The following is a 16126-nucleotide window of genomic DNA, read 5'->3' as shown; positions in this document are numbered from 1 at the left end:
CAATGGAACTAAAAATCGGGAGAGATGCAAGACGGGCTTCCGATTCACAATCACCCGTTTTACACTATCGCACAAAGTCAAAATTACCCTGAGAGTGTTCATTCTAGATCAGTGTAATGTGGTGTAAGGATCGGAGTCCAAAAACAGTATTCAGGTAATCTCTTTTCACTGATGGACACAGTGTTGCTTACTGCTCTCTCACCACTAGAGGGCATTGTGGTGCTCTGGAGCAGCATTTGGCAGTGAAATATACTCTCCTGTGGTTATTCTAAATGGAGGGCTCAGCATTGAAAGTATTTAAAACAATCTTATCACATATGAGTTTAAAAAAAAATAAACAGAGGCAGATTCAAAAGAAAATGTCCTCAACTAAGCAAAGTGAATAAGTGACTTGTTCTAGATTCCTGGAAGAGTGGGAACCAGGTGAACACATTGGCTGGACCTTTAACCACCATATTAGAGGAATTAATCTGTGGACAGTAAGTAACATTCTACCTGGCCTTTCTTGTAAGTGTTAACTGTACCCCAGAGATAGATACAATCCAACAGGTCATTGAGGATTGCAACTGTCTAAGCTTGTTGAATAATATTAAGCAGATCTCAGAGGCAAGATCCTATAGAGTCATAGAGTTATACAGCACGGATAGAGGCCCTTCGGCCCATCGTGTCCGCGCCGGCCATCAAGCCCTGTCTACTCTAATCGCATATTCCAGCATTTGGTCCGTAGCCTTGTATGCTATGGCATTTCAAGTGCTCATCCAAATGCTTCTTGAATGTTGTGAGGGTTCCTGCCTCCACAACCCTTTCAGGCAGTGAGTTCCAGACTCCAACCACCCTCTGGGTGAAAAAGTTCTTTCTCAAATCCCCTCTAAACCTCCCGCCTTTTACCTTGAATCTATGTCCCCTTGTTATAGAACCCTCAACGAAGGGGAAAAGCTCCTTAGTATCCATCCTATCTGTGCCCCTCATAATTTTGTACACCTCAATCATGTCCCCCCTCAGCCTCCTCTGCTCCAAGGAAAACAAACCTAATCTTCCCAGTCTCTCTTCATAGCTGAAGCGCTCCAGCCCTGGTAACATCCTGGTGAATCTCCTCTGCACCCTCTCCAAAGCGATCACATCCTTCCTGTAGTGTGGCGACCAGAACTGCACACAGTACTCCAGCTGTGGCCTAACCAGTGTTTTATACAGCTCCATCATAACCTCCTTGCTCTTATATTCTATGCCTCGGCTAATAAAGGCAAGTATCCCATATGCCTTCTTTACCACCTTATCTACCTGTTCCGCCGCCTTCAGGGATCTGTGAACTTGCACACCAAGATCCCTCTGACCCTCTGTCTTGCCTAGGGTCCTCCCATTCATTGTGTATTCCCTTGCCTTGTTAGTCCCTCCAAAGTGCATCACCTCGCACTTTTCCGGGTTAAATTCCATTTGCCACTGTTCCGCCCATCTATATCGTCCTGCAGACTGAGGCTATCCTCCTCGCTATTTACCACCCTACCAATTTTTGTATCATCACCGAACTTACTGATCATACCTTTTACATTCATATCCAAGTCATTAATGTAGACCACAAACAGCAAGGGACCCAGCACCGATCCCTGTGGTACCCCACTGGCCACAGGCTTCCAGTCATAAAAACAACCTTCGACCATCACCCTCTGCCTTCTGCCACTAAGCCAGTTTTGTATCCAAAGTGCCAAGGCACCCTGGATTCCATGGGCTCGTACCTTCTTGACCAGTCTCCTGTGGGGGACTTTATCGAAGGCCTTACTGAAATCCATGTATACCACATCCACTGCGTTACCCTCATCCACACGCCTAGTCACCCCCTCAAAAAATTCAATCAAATTAGTCAGACATGATCTTCCCTTGACAAATCCATGTTGACTATCCCTGATTAATCCTTGCTTCTCCAAGTGGAGACTAATTTTGTCCTTCAGAATTTTTTCCAATAATTTTCCTACCACTGATGTTAGGCTCACTAGCCTGTAGTTCCCCGGTTTTTCCCTACTCCCCTTCTTGAATAATGGTACTACATTAGCAGTTCTCCAGTCCTCTGGCACATCCCCTGTGGCCAGTGCTCGGTGCTCTCAATTATTCTGAGAAGGTTTTCATAAGTACATTTTTTTTTCCTAATTTCTGCCAGGCTTTCCTGGTGGCTTAGAGAATTTAGCCACTTAGTAGCTGAGCCACACAGACCCATAAGGTTTCAGGTTCAATCCCTAATCTGATCTGAATGGTAAGCTCAGGCAGGGTAGAAGTTACAGCACTGCAACTGGCCCCAGTGATGGGTTTGTGTGTCTGTTAACTACCCAGCAACCACTACTGGATGTTGACTCAGAGGACAGGATCGGGCCCAGCTGTAATGCTGAAAGGGAAGCATGAAAAACTGGCAAAGTTGAGCAGTTGCCTGGTAGAAGAAAAAAAGCATGTCGACACCAAGGATGCTGAGTCTCCCGAGGGCCTGTTTGCAATTCCTACCTTGTCTGTCCCTTCCTCACACGAGATCAACGATTCACATTACATTCCATCCTCACATGACTGACACCCTAGTATGCAGGTGTGTGTTCCTGTGTATGTATCTGTCTGGGGTCTGCTTCAAGTAGTATGGGTGAGGCAGAATGGATGCATGGGCATTGTTATGCATGTTGTTGTTGCAGTGAGAGTACCTGCTGTTTTTTGGTGAAGCACAAACACTACTTTTATCCTCACAGTGAACATATTCAATTATCATTGCGTAACCAAGCATTGCCATCCCCAAAAACTTCAGTATCCTCCAGGCCCTGTATGGCCTGCTAGCCAATAATCTCCATATTGGTATCCTTGTAGAGGGTATTATTTGCTGTGCCAATAATAACCTGTCCCAGCATGGTGCTGAAGGCCATCCTCTTTTCCAAGGAAAAGAGTAAGTACTGTTGAAGATGTAATCTTGCAGATAGAAACAAAAGCTGCACCACAGTGTACATAAAGTTAGATCTATTAGAATGAAATGTAAATACCTTACCAACTGATGATAGGAAATCAGAGTGAATACTTTACACATTTCCATCTGTGCCCAAGAATGCTTAATGAACAATCTTTCTCAGCTGCTCGTTCCTAGCCTATTGTAATAGTTCAGAAATATTTTCATACCTCTTTTTTGTACTTTACTTCAAGCACGATTAGATATATTCAGGTTAACAATGCTTCTTTCAGGTTAACAATGCTCCTGTACAATACTATGCAGACAAACCTAGATGATACCTGTAATCTTCCAGGATGTAGGATAATTGGCACAAGTAATTGACTGTTCTACCCATTTAAGGTAGTGTGACATCATTCACAATGGAGATTGTATTAACTCCGAGCGATCGCTTATGTTAAGTGGCAAGTTGCCTTTCAACCCACAGGGGGCATTTCTTCATTCCCCCACACCATCCACAATAATCTGAAGGGTCTCATCGGTAAAACAGGCCTTTCTATGCCTTATTCCTCCCATCAGTGCTCTAATTTGCAAATTGCACAGCTGAATCGATTCACTGAATATTATTTATAGGCTTTATAAGCCAATGACGAGATTTATCGGGCAATTTTGAACTATTATTACAATTTTTCCAATTGGCTGCTCAGCTGTTCTCCATTGATGTGTTATTAATAAGCTTGTGTGTAACTGCCAGTGAACTAGCAAAAGCAGGGGATAAAAATAACTCATTTAATTTAAAGTAAATCTCAAATTCCTCTCTCAAATAAGCCACTGTTCCAGAAGCAACTGCATAGCAATACAGGAATCATGTAGAAATGTGATTTTTATTAGACTTGTTGTGTCCCCAGGTCAGAATCATATGATGTAAAGCAGATTTTAGTAATCTACATAGGTTTCTGTTTCATGACTACGCCCAAAGGGTACTGACAGACAAGAATAAAACCAAAATAATCTGAAAATTTTATATCAATTATTCCAATCTCTGTTTTGTCATATAATTTTGAAATTGTACTTATAAATTGACAAAAAAAGGTTTGAAAACCATTTCTTTTTTTAAAGACAGAGACAAGGGGCTCAGTTTTGGGGGCAATTGCGGGTGCGTTGAGGCTCCGAAAATCGCACAAATCCCGTTCGGGTTTGGAAGCCTGCTCCAACCCGCTGACTTCCGAGTTTCCCAGGGACCCACCTGTGTGCGCGGGCGAGCCGAAACCGGAAGTCCCAGCGGCAATTAAAGCCAGCGGGATGACAGTTAAAGAACCAAATGTACCTCATTGAGGTAACTAAGGCACTTTACCTGTGACAGATTAAATGATTAGAACGATTTTTAATTTACCTGGACGCTTCTGATTCATGCCTGGTGAAACCAGGCCAGATCAGGGAACGAGAACCAAAACAAATTTTTAAAAAACCATAGAAGGAAGTTAAAACACAAAATGAACCTACCTTTGCATCCTGCTCCGATGTCCGATGTCTCCCTCTCTGATGTCCCCCTCTTCACCCCCCCCACTCGATGTCCCCACGATCTTTCACACTTCCACTCCCCCTCCGATCTTTCACACTTCCACTCCCCCTCCGATCTTTCACTCCTCCCCTCCCCCTCCGATCTTTCACTCCTCCCCTCCCCCTCCGATCTTTCACTCCTCCCCTCCCGTTCTTTCACTCCTCCCCTCCCCCTCCGATCTTTCACTCCTCCCCTCCCCCTCCGATCTTTCACTCCTCCCCTCCCCCTCCGATCTTTCAGTCCTCCCCTCCCCCTCCGATCTTTCACTCCTCCCCTCCCCCTCCCCCTCCGATCTTTCACTCCCCCCTCCCCCTCCCCCTCCGATCTTTCACTCCTCCCCTCCCCCTCCGATCTTTCACTCCCCCCTCCCCCTCCCCCTCCGATCTTTCACTCCTCCCCTCCCCCTCCGATCTTTCACTCCCCCTCCCCCTCCGATCTTTCACTCCTCCCCTCCCCCTCCGATCTTTCACTCCTCCCCTCCCCCTCCGTTCTTTCACTCCTCCCCTCCCCCTCCGATCTTTCACTCCTCCTCTCCCCCTCCGATCTTTCACTCCTCCTCTCCCCCTCCGATCTTTCACTCCTCCCCTCCCCCTCCGATCTTTCACTCCTCCCCTCCCCCTCCGATCTTTCACTCCTCCCCTCCCCCTCCGATCTTTCACTCCTCCCCTCCCCCTCCGATCTTTCACTCCTCCCCTCCCCCTCCGATCTTTCACTCCTCCCCTCCCCCTCCGATCTTTCACTCCTCCCCTCCCCCTCCGATCTTTCACTCCTCCCCTCCCCCTCCGATCTTTCACTCCTCCCCTCCCCCTCCGATCTTTCACTCCTCCCCTCCCCCTCCGATCTTTCACTCCTCCCCTCCCCCTCCGATCTTTCACTCCTCCCCTCCCCCTCCGATCTTTCACTCCTCCCCTCCCCCTCCGATCTTTCACTCCTCCCCTCCCCCTCCGATCTTTCACTCCTCCCCTCCCCCTCCCCCCCCCCTCAGGCTAGCTGCCGGGCGTGAAACCCGAAGAGCAGGTTAATCATCAGCAATCACGTCAGAAACGGTAAGTTTTGTTCATGCGGGTTTGCCACGCGCACCTTCACCCCCACCCTCCCCCGCTGCCAACCCGCCACCATTGCAAAAAATCGACCCCAAGAAGTGACAAAAGTGAGTCACCTCAGCAATTGAACAAGTGGGCTTGGCAAGTTCCGGTGAGTTGAAGAAAGCAAACAATATCCTTGGCAAACAAGATCAGAAGGCATTTTTTGCTGGTAACAATATGCAAATAGCAACTATTTACCTCTCCATCTCAAAAGTACAATATCACCTGCATTCTATCACACTACACAAACACAAGGCAAGAAACTTTCAGTTGCAAGCCGTTACCCAAGGAATAAACATAGTTAAACACAACAAACTGTAACCCTCAACAAGCTAAACAAGCCTTTCATTAATTCTGCATTGTTTTCAAAATGAGAAGTACACTACAGAAGCAGTAAAATTCTAATCTCTGCCCAGATGGCTGAGACAATTCATCCAGCGAGCCAAGCAAACCAGGGAGGTCACAGGTTCAATCTGAGTTAGCTGATCTCAGCTAGGTTGGTGGTAAGAGACAATAACTGGCCTCAGTGCTCTGGGTTGGGGAAGGAATGGGTTTGGGGTTCTGCTCATAATTGCTATCCAGCAAACCTCGCTGGAAGTGTAGATGTGTGGATGTTGAATGAGGATAGAAATCAGGATGAACACCACAGAATCAGGAAAAGGCGGGAACAGGTGGCTAAGAATCATGGATGCACCTCCACCTTACTGATGCACTATTACCTTTGCCAAGTTCTTTTTGTGGGTTCCCAAGCATGAGTGTGAAATAAAGTTCTCCCCCGCTGTGCAGGGCCTTCTCCCTGCCACTCGTACTGTGGAAAATGGAACACTCCATAGGCAATCCTCAGGTGCCAGGGTGTGAGATTGTGATCCCATGTAAGACACTGAATGCAGGAGGTTTGATAGGTCTGACATTCACGCTCAGCAATTTGGTAGCACATTGTAAATTAATTTATGGTAATTTATCACTTCAGCGACCATTAATGTGCCGTTTGACACTTGACCTTTATGAATGGTTACAGAAATTTAACAAAGAGCCTTGACTGCTTTCACTTGTAAAATCAGCTGTTTATTTATAATAAATGGAACATGAAGCCAACAATGAAAATGGTAGATTCAAGGCATAAAGTGCCCAACTGTAGTGTACTTCAAATGATATGTTATGATTATTTGCTACAAAGCTAAAAATCATATGTTAAGTCAAACATGGGAGCAATTGGACATCCTGGCAAAAGGTCTTTATAAGATTGTTGTGGAGACGCTGCAGAATGATGCTCAGGACATCAGATTACAGGATTCATTTGCTGAAAGAGATAGTGGGCCAGATTTTGCTGGAGTAGGGCATCTCACAGCGTGACCTGTTAGTTAGACTTGTTCATGCATGTTTAGGTTTTAAAAATGTTTGCCCACTAAGTGAGCTGATTACGATGCAGCGAGGGAAACAGGGCATCTGAGACCTTGGTAAACAACAGGACAAACAGTATATCTCCTTTACCAATGAGATTTAAGGAATGAGAAATAAAGAGCGGAAGGACTGAGAAGGTACAGAAAGAGAAATAAAGAGAGGGAAAGAAAGATTGGATTGAGAGAGAGAGAAAACAGAAACAGAAAGGAAAAGTAAGAAAAAAACTTTAAAAATTTAAAATTTGACATTTTTAAAATCTCCTAAAACAATTCACAACCTGAAGGAATGAGACTCCACGCTTATAATTATTTATTTTCTGGGCACGAGAGGTTGATAGGCAGTTATTAACAATTATCACGTCGTTAAAAGGGTACTTACGCTATTAATTACTAGACTTAACTTTCTGTGGCGAGGTTAATGGTCAATTAATGTGCAATTGCAGCAACTTCATGAAAATCACAGGGAGGTTAAGTACAAAGCTAATGGTGGAGCGACGCAAATCGTCCGCAACGAGAAGCGATTCGCAGTTCCCAGGGTATCTCTTCCTCACTACAAGTTGCTGGCTGATTTGCGCGTTAGTAACGATGTGCGTCATTCAGACAAAATCTGGCTCAGTGTGTTGGTTGCTGAGGATGAAAATTCTAGAAGAACCACCCGTTATTTTCACCATGGCGACAAGATGAAAATGCTTTGCAGTGATATTTTAATAATGTAACCTGATCTGAGTCATCCTGTTGCAGTGTTTGACAAGCGCCATTAGAATATATTTGGCAAATTCTTTTTCTAAGACTGCATTCCTTTAAGTCTACAGACAAAAACTGATTTACGTATAGAGACTACATTACGCATACAACACAGAGAAAATAATGAAGGCAGTCGCCAAGAGGATGCCTTTTGCCCAGGTTAGGTAAACATAGTGTCTGTCATAATAAGAAAGGTGAAAGTATCTGCAGATTCCAGGATACCACAGAGATTTTGATTTCTTTGGCTGTAAAGCACTTTGGGATGTCCTGAGGTCGTGAAAGGCACTATATAAATGCAAGTTCGTTCTTTCTTTCTTGTGAATGAGGAGCAGGAGAGAGAAAGATAAGAACAAACATTTATATTAATGCCTTTCACATCCTCAGTATGTCCCAAAGTGTTTTACAGCCAAATTACATTTGTAGGCAAAATGCGCAGCCAATTTACGCACAGCAAGATCCCCAAAAAAACCCAGCAACATAAATGACTAGATAATCTGTTTTGGTTGAGGAATAAATGTCAGCCAGGACATCAAGAGAATTCCCCTGCTCTTCTTTGAATAGTGCCACAGGATCCTTTACGTCCACCTGAGAGGGCAGACCGGGCCTCGGTTTAACACTTCATCCGAAAGACGGCACCTCCAACATTGCAGCACTCCCTCAGTACTGCACCGAAGTGTCTGCCTAGGTTAATATGCTCAAATCCTGGAGTGAGGCTTGAACCCACAACCTTCTGACTCAGAGGCAAGAGTGCTACCACTGAGCCAAGGCTTGACCCTTGAAACAAGTTGGAAGATGTACTGGTAGTTTTAGTGTGTGATTCAGCAAGCCTGTAGTGCCATTCTCAATGGCACAGTGTAATGTAAAAAAGTTAAACTCAATGCTTCCAATATCGTCCAACGTCCATTTTGTCAGGCATAGTGATGACTGGAAGCTCAGGGGCCACAGGTACTCCAATAGACACTGTGGCACACAGGTAAAAGCAGTGTGCTGCACCAGTAATTCATGCATCACTACTTTAGCACCGCTCTCCCATACTCTAACACCATGTACAAGTGGCTATAGTTATGGGGCCTCCCTGAGCAATCTAGATCTCCAGGCCTCTAATTAGAAAATTCTCCTCACACGAAAAAGGGATTGGGAGGGTGGGGGCAAGGTGGATAGAGGAAATGATTAAACAAATATTAAAAAGTTGAAATTTCACTTGTTTTATGAAAGCATCAAATCTCCCATACTACACCTTTATGAGGGACAGGGAAAAGAACAATTCATCAGTATTTTCATCACCTTAATGTCATAAATAAGAGATGTAATTAAAAAAAATTAGATTTAATGATTTGTTTCATTGTCAGCTGCATCATTGATTCAACTGTTTGGCAAACACACAAAATGGCTTGTTAAACACTCCGATAAAAAACAAGGATATTTACAAAACACAAAGTTCTGTGTAAATAGAAATTACACAGACGATCCAATAGGAACAAAGATAATACAGTGTTTATTGAGCGAGTGAGGATTCTTTACAAAGTGTGGAGTGATGCGTAAATGAAGTGATGGTGAATGAACTGCATCGTGAGGGTGAGCAGTGGCTTGTACCTATGATGGCAGGACTCCCACAGCACGTACACGAGCGTGGGGACAATTCTTCAGTGCAACATTGAGTGCCCAATTCTCCCCCCTGCGTCTTTTTAATAAATAATTGAACCTTTTCCTTCAACATCAGGTAAGCATCGTGAATGGTGGTGGACAATTAAACAACGAACGGGAGGAGGAGGCTCCATAAACATCCCCATCCTCAACGATGGCGGAGTCCAGCACGTGAGTGCAAAAGACAAGGCTGAAGCGTTTGCAAACATCTTCAGCCAGAAGTGCCGAGTGGATGATCCATCTCGGCCTCCTCCCGATATCCCCTCCATCACAGAAGCTGGTCTTCAGCCAATTCGATTCACTCCACGTGATATCAAGAAACAGCTGAGTGCACTGGATACAGCAAAGGCTATGGGCCCAACAACATCCCGGCTGTAGTGCTGAAGACTTGTGCTCCAGAACTAGCCGCGCCTCTAGCCAAACAGTTCCAGTACAGCTACAACACTGGCATCTACCCGACAATGTGGAAAATTGCCCAGGTATGTCCTGTCCACAAAAAGCAGGACAAATCCAATCCAGCCAATTACCGCCCCATCAGCCTACTCTCAATCATCAGCAAAGTGATGGAAGGTGTCGTCGACAGTGCTATCAAGCGGCACTCACTCACCAATAACCTGCTCACCGATGCTCAGTTTGGGTTCCGCCAGGACCACTCGGCTCCAGACCTTATTACAGCCTTGGTTCAAACATGGACAAAAGAGCTGAATTCCAGAGATGAGGTGAGAGTGACTGCACTTGACATCAAGGCAGCATTTGACCGATGTGGCACCAAGGAGCCCTAGTAAAATTGAAGTCAATGGGAATCGGAGAAACTCTCCAGTGGCTGGAGTCATACCTAGCAAAAAGGAAGATGGTAGTGGTTGTTGGAGGCCAATCATCTCAGCCCCAGGACATTGCTGCAGGAGTTCCTCAGGGCAGTGTCATAGGCCCAACCATCTTCAGCTGCTTCATCAATGAACTTCCCTCCATCATAAGGTCAGAAATGGGGATGTTCACTGATGATTGCACAGTGTTCAGTTCCATTCGCAACCCCTCAGATAATGAAGCAGTCCGTGCCCGCATGCAGCAAGACCTGGACAACATCCAGGCTTGGGCTGATAAGTGGCAAGTAACATTCGCACTAGACAAGTGCCAGGCAATGACCATCTCCAACAAGAGAGAGTCTAACCACCTCCCCTTGACATTCAACGGCACTACCATCGCCGAATCCCACACAATCAACATCCTGGGAGTCACCATTGACCAGAAACTTAACTGGACCAGCCATATAAATACTGTGGCTACTAGAGCAGGTCAGAGGCTGGGTATTCTGCAGCGAGTGACTCACCTCCTGACTCCCCAAAGCCTTTCCACCATCTACAAGGCACAAGTCAGGAGTCTGATGGAATATTCTCCACTTGCCTGGATGAGTGCAGCTCCAACAACACTCAAGAAGCTCGACACCATCCAGGACAAAGCAGCCCACTTGATTGGCACTCCTTCCACCACCCTAAACATTCACTCCCTTCACCACCGGCGCACTGTGGCTGCAGTGCGTACCATCCACAGGATGCACTGCAGCAACTCGCCAAGGCTTCTTCGACAGCACCTCCCAAACCCGCGACCTCTACCACCTAGAAGGACGAGGGCAGCAGACACATGGGAATAACACCTCCTGCACGTTCCCCTCCAAGTCACACACCATCCCGACTTGGAAATATATCGCCGTTCCTTCATCGTCGCTGGGTCAAAATCCTGGAACTCTCTTCCTAACAGCACTGTGGGAGAACCTTCACCACACGGACTGCAGCAGTTCAAGAAGGCGGCTCACCACCACCTTCTCGAGGGCAATTAGGGATGGGCAATAAATGCCGGCCTCACCAGCGATGTCCACATCCCATGAACAAATAAAAAAAATACAAACATCCGTCTTGTGTACAGATGGAATGGGCCTCAGTAACCTCACAATGTGGCTGATTCAGGGTTTCCTTTCCTTCTCAGGTGATTAAATGATAGTCATTGTGATGCTCTCATATTTTAGGTTAAATTTCATATCATGTTGGAGTATCATAACATCAGTTTAATTGATTGTGTTCATGCATAACACCGGAGAGAGGACCTGTGTATTACTTCAATGCAGTTGTTTTCTGATTTTGTCAGCAATTTAACGTTGCATTATTATTACAGAATCACTTCAAGCGGTTCAGTTATAGCCTCAGACATTTGAAAGCCACATATCTGCAACTTCGTTACTTGCTGCCAGACTTTCATTGATGGGTTAAAAAAAGTGCTGATACAGACTTGGAATCAGAAAACACCCTCACTGGGCAGTGTGGGCAAAAGGAGGGTGGGTGCCACCAGAGGCAGGGAATATACTGGTGCTCCAGCACTGCTGCGTTTGAAGAGGAACCAACGGGAGGGTCACAGTTCCTCTGAAGCCAGCAGTGCTGCCTTATTTGCCAAAGACGGGGCTACACCAGTAGCAACTTCCAAAGGTAAATGCACTACAAGAGTTATCAGGGGGAAAAAAACACTACAGTAAATGTTTGGCACGTTATAAGTTGCCAATCTGCACAGATGGCCAAACATTTCCACTGCATGCTGAGTGTAATGTAAGGGTGGTAAAAGGAATGCAGACAAGCTGATTTTTTAAGCTGTTGTTGGAAAAGAAAATTAAAACTGACTAGCCTAGTTTTTTTGCCAAGTTTCTTTAGCAACACATGATTTAAACAAGCTGCCACATGCCTGGTCTGGGTACTTTGTACCACTTAGAGCATTTTTAACCGTAGAATTTCCATAGGGATCACATCCCACAATCTGCTACAAATAATATTAACAGGATACAACTTAAAAATTGTACAATCTGCTATGAACGCTGCTGTTTATTCATGTAAACTCATTCTCATTTGAGGAAATATCTGTTCTACATCTTAAACCATAATTACTATATGATTTGTAGCTATTTATGCAAAACAAAGAAACAGTGTGATTTTAAAGAAAGAACTTGCATTTATATAGTGCCTGTCACAACTTCAGAATGCTTTACAGCCAATGAAGTCCTTTTCTTTTTGAAGTGCAGTCACTGTTGTGATGTAGGAAACATGGCAGCCAATTTGCGCACAGCAAGGACCCACAAACAGTAATGAAATAAATGATCAGATCATCTGTTTTAGGTGTTGGTTGAGGGATAAATGTTGGCCAGAACACCTGGAGAACTCCCCAGCTCTTCTTTGAATAGTGCTGTGGGATCATTTACGACCACCTCAGAGGGCAGATGGGGCCTCGGTTTAATGCCTCATCCAAAGTACAGCACCTCTGGCAGTGCAGCACTCCCTCAGTACTAGTGTCAGCGACAGGGTACAAGTATCATAATATGTAAGCGTTGGATCTAGGTGCTGAGCTATAATTATCAGACCAATTTGCCGTGCAGGAAGAAACCAAATCTAATCCACGTAACTTTATAAACCCATCAGTCTGTATGGGAGGAGGACTTCTACTAGAGTACAGAGAAAGGTTCCAGTGTCAGGGTTATTTGTTAATTCATACCATCTGGGTAGTAAAGTCACAGATACATATTCACTCAGATTATTACCACTGGTGGCAGATGATGCAAAAGATCACTGCACTAAAGAGTTTCAGTGTTGAGGTAAATACCCTTTCCTCTCCCTCCCAGGTAAGTCCCGCAAAGTTGGGCTAAAAGTCCAATTGCCGAGGAGGGAGTAGAGCAGGTGGATCGCCAACCAGGGAGCCAGAATTTGGGGCAAAAAACAGATGTGCTGGATTTCTGCTCCGTTTAAATTCTAGTCCAAATTCCATTTGGGGAGGGTCTACTTCTTGGGTGCGTGTCGGGGAGAGTTCCCGGGCTACGCAAGAATTCTGCCCTTTAGCCCTTGTTAGCCCAACAGAGATCCCTTCAGCTGAGAGCTGGTGCAAGTTCTAATATGGGCCGACCAAAGGTTCTATAATGCTTCCCCACAAAGGTAATCAATTCCAGAGGGGGATGATTACATTCAAACGCCTGCCCTTGTATCCATTTGGAGCCAAAAAAGAAAATAGGACCTCTTCCTCCCCCACTGGACCGCAGGGTGCTGCACTGATTTTCTGATGGCTGTTGGGTGGGAACCTCTGTTTTGCTGTGCAGGTGCAGGCGGCCCACCCCAAATATGGAAATGACCCTGTTCTTGGGTTTGGGACGGAGTCCATGTCTTTGCCTGAAGACGAATGAAAGTCCCCACTCTAACATACTTCGGCCAGTGGAATGGGGACACTGGAATTTCAGGGCCATTGTTTTTTAATTAATCCCCTTATAGGGATTATGCATTTGTTTATTTTTTACATCAGATGGATTCTCTCTGCGACATTCCTAAGTATCAATGACCCAACCTACAGAGAACTGATGGCATCATAGGTCCTAAGAATGTGGATCTGTGAATCTGCAAAGAGAGCACCTCTTGTTACACAAGGGCAGGGTACTGGTTTGTCTGCCTGCACTCCCTTTGCAATCAGGTCTTAATGTCACACTGCGGAGACCAGCTATCCTAATGGAGACTCGCACCTGATGGCAAATCAGAATGAGGGAGAAAAGCACCCAGAGGTCATTCTTCCCAGACTGCAACCAAAACAAAAAGTTATATATAAAAGCGTCTTTGTGGAGCTTCTGAACATTGTAATCAATGGGATTGGTCTGTTTACTAACTGACAACAGCATTACTTTTGCAATCTCCATTTAGTATTTGTGTTTTAGATTGCAAACAGATTAATTCCATTGATCCATTGACTATACTGTTAGACAACAAATACAGATATTTTGACTCAAAATATAATTGTGCATCTCTGCAAACCCTTGTATAAACAGCAAGCACCACGATCAAATTGTCAAAATCTTAATAATAGCAATTTTAAAATGTAGACACACCTTCCCCTTCACATCCCTCCCCCCATCACTACAGTGGATGGTTTGGCATAGACTCAGGAAGGTGCAAATAATGAAAGTAGACATCAAGTGAGAACAGGTAAGGGCTCCTTGGGAAGAGAGCAATATAAATAATTGAATCCTCTGATGTCAGTACAAACTGCAAATTAGGTTCTTAAAATAAGTCATGGTCATTAGAAGACTCACCTAGATTTCCTGTCGGGACTAGTTTGGAGGCAATGTAAGGTAAACAATTACTGGATTCACAGCTGCATTTCCTCCTGCCCCTTGTTTGTCTGCTCAATCAGTTCACAGCATTTCCTTTGTTTCATTGCATCTGCTTCATTCAGCTGTCCATCTGCCTGCCTTATAATAAATAATAATAATACTCATAATTCATACACACAATATTTGACAATAAAGCTGTATGGCTCGCCTGGTGACAGCTGGCATTATAACCAGGCCACTTAATGTAGGCTTACAGCATGGAACCTGGTCGTTTGGCCCAGCCAGTCTGTGAGATAGTTATCCTCCGTATGAGCAGTAGTCTAATCCCACATGCCCACCCTGGTCTCTGCTTCAGTCACTAATTCCAATAGTGTATTCCACAGCCTCACAACCCACGGTGTAAAAAAGATTCTCCTGCTATCTGTCCTAAATCTCTTACATTTAATCTTATGTCTATTGCCTCAACAACCTTCCTATAATGTAGAGCCGAAAACTGCATACAGTATTCCAAGTGTGGTCTTACTAAAATTATATAGATTCACCATTACACCTCAACTTCTATATTCTATTCTATTCTCCTTGCCATAAAACCCAGTATTGCATTAACTATTGTAATGGCCTTATACACTTGACTGCTTTTAATGTCATGTGAACCTAAATTCCCAAATGCCTTTACTCTTCCACATCACCCAACCTTCCTCATTCAAAGTAATTTTTTTAAACCAAAATGTACCACCTCACATTTACTAACATTGAATTCCATCTGCCACTATTTTGCCCATTCCACTATCCTATCAATATCCCCTAACAGTTTCCTTTGGTCCTCAGAATTATTTATTATGCCTCCTATTTTAGTATCAACTGCAAATTTGAATACTCTAGCACTATATCCAAATCATTGGTGTACACAAGAGAACAGAAGCAGTCCCAGTATAGAACCTTGTGCTACCGTTGAGATTAAATGTGATCTGTGCTATCAGAATGGGACACCACTCCCATTTCCAACCACTGTGAGAAACTGTCCTTAACTCCTACTCTATATTTCCTTCTATCTAACCAGTTTTTAATCCAGTTTGCTCCCCTTTCCCTTATTCCATACCCCTTCATCTTCTCCAGTAGTTTCCTGTGTGGTACCTTGTCCAAGGTTTTGTGAAAGTCCATGCACAGCACATCCAATGATTCCCCTCAACCACCATAACTGTCATCTCCTGAAATAATTCTCATCAGGTTTGTCAAGCACAATCTTCCTTTCCAAAACCCATGTTGGCTGCTTCTAATTATTTTCTCTTCAACTAGATAACATAGGAAGGGATTGGTAAAGATAGAAATGATCACTGCCGGGGCAAGTTTATCTAGTAACAGCGGATCGGGGTTGAATAGTGGAGATGTGGATCAAATCAATATTCTGGATTTTGAGTAATCACCTTTAACAAGTAGAGTTTCAAACTGCTCTTTGCCCAGACCACTGCACCAAAGTGATTCTAACCAGGCCACAAATGACATTCTCAGTTGCTGTGAACAAGATGCATTATCCCTCATCCTCCCCGACCATCTGCAGCCGTTGACACAGTCAATCACACCGTCCTCCTATAATGCTTCTCCTCCGTTGTCTAGTTTAGTGGAGCTGCCCTTATTTGGTCTCAATTTTACCTAACTGATCATAGCCAG

The 16126-nt window shown here is 44.6% G+C and overlaps 1 long non-coding RNA gene across 1 annotated transcript; it reads left to right on the top strand.

Moving 5' to 3' along the window:
* Positions 1–410: 410 nt before the first annotated feature.
* On the top strand, positions 411–11245 carry LOC137340316 (uncharacterized). The gene is made up of 2 exons (XR_010966775.1): positions 411–479; positions 9416–11245. It is a non-coding gene; the product is annotated as an uncharacterized lncRNA (long non-coding RNA).
* Positions 11246–16126: the final 4881 nt, after the last annotated feature.

This window comes from Heptranchias perlo, chromosome 21 (genome assembly GCF_035084215.1).
Source record: "Heptranchias perlo isolate sHepPer1 chromosome 21, sHepPer1.hap1, whole genome shotgun sequence".
NCBI classification, from domain to species: Eukaryota; Metazoa; Chordata; class Chondrichthyes; order Hexanchiformes; family Hexanchidae; genus Heptranchias; species Heptranchias perlo.
Note: the sequence above shows the minus strand (reverse complement) of the source record. Positions and strands in the feature narration are given on the sequence as shown.